This window comes from Oryctolagus cuniculus, chromosome 2, assembly GCF_051225735.1.
Source record: "Oryctolagus cuniculus isolate XC-2025 breed Fujian yellow rabbit chromosome 2, ASM5122573v1, whole genome shotgun sequence".
Taxonomy (NCBI): domain Eukaryota; kingdom Metazoa; phylum Chordata; class Mammalia; order Lagomorpha; family Leporidae; genus Oryctolagus; species Oryctolagus cuniculus.
In genome coordinates this window covers 71,601,929-71,602,994 of record NC_142868.1, presented here as the reverse complement: position 1 = coordinate 71,602,994, position 1,066 = coordinate 71,601,929, and the positions used below count along the sequence as shown (strand labels likewise).

Genomic DNA, 1,066 nt, shown 5'->3' with positions numbered 1-1,066 from the left:
TTAACCTGCTGTGCTGTAACATCCACACAAACTTCAAAGAATTTATTTCCTATCAATAATATAAAGGAAAAAATTAATGTCATTGTTTTGATTAGTAAAGGCTAACTGATGGCTACTCAACAAGCAATTGAATATGTATAGAAAACAATACAGGCCAGTAGTGCTGGAAGTCCGTGGACACTGCAGAGGTGGCTGTGGCACAGTGTACAGAGCACATGGTGTCATATGCTCTTTGACCGACCTCCCTTCACTCCCACCAATGGCTGATCAATGAGCTAAGAACAGATTGCTGAATTCAAGGATGCTTTCTTCCTACTTGATAAAGATGGTGTTGGCAACATCACAGCAAAGGAATCTGAAAGTCATGAGGTTACTGGGTCTGAACTCAACAAAAGCTGAACTTCAGGATATGTCAACAAAGTGGTATAATTGACTTTCCAGAATGTTTATGAAAATGAAAGATACAGAGGAGGAGGAGAGCTATGAAGTATTCCAAGCCTTTGATAAAGATGGGCATTGTAATAAATGCAGCTGAACTATATCACTTCATGACAAACTAGAGGGGAAAATCAACAGATGAAGAAATCAAGGAAATGATCAGAGATGCAGATGTTGATGGAGACAGATGAGTCAGCTCTGAAGAATTCATATAGGTGAAGACTGCAAAACAAAGACCTACTTTCAACTCCTTTCCCCCTCTGGAAGAATCAGTTTGGATCTTTTACTAATCTCTTGCAAAGAGAGAGAAAGAGAGGAGGAAACAAGGGAAGGAAGGAAGGGAGAGAGGGAGGAATGGAGGAAGGGAGGGAGAAAGGGAGGGGGGAGGGAGGAAAGAAGGAAGGAAGAAAGGAAGGAAAGAAGGAAGGAAAAAGAGAAAGAAAGAAAGTTTATTAAAAACAGCAACAACAATACAGATCATCTGACACTCTTGGTCAGTTACTTTCCATTCCGACTCACAATTAATTTTATTCCTACATGATGAAAATTTTATAATGTTTGTGTGCAATAGCTGAATGAATGATAGGTTTTCTACTATTGCAAAAACTTTATTATCAACTGGTTCAGA

General features: G+C 39.0%; 1 pseudogene; it reads left to right on the top strand.

Moving 5' to 3' along the window:
- Positions 1-270: 270 nt before the first annotated feature.
- LOC127489574 (uncharacterized) lies at positions 271-728 on the top strand (annotated as a pseudogene).
- The last annotated feature ends 338 nt before the right edge of the window (positions 729-1,066 follow it).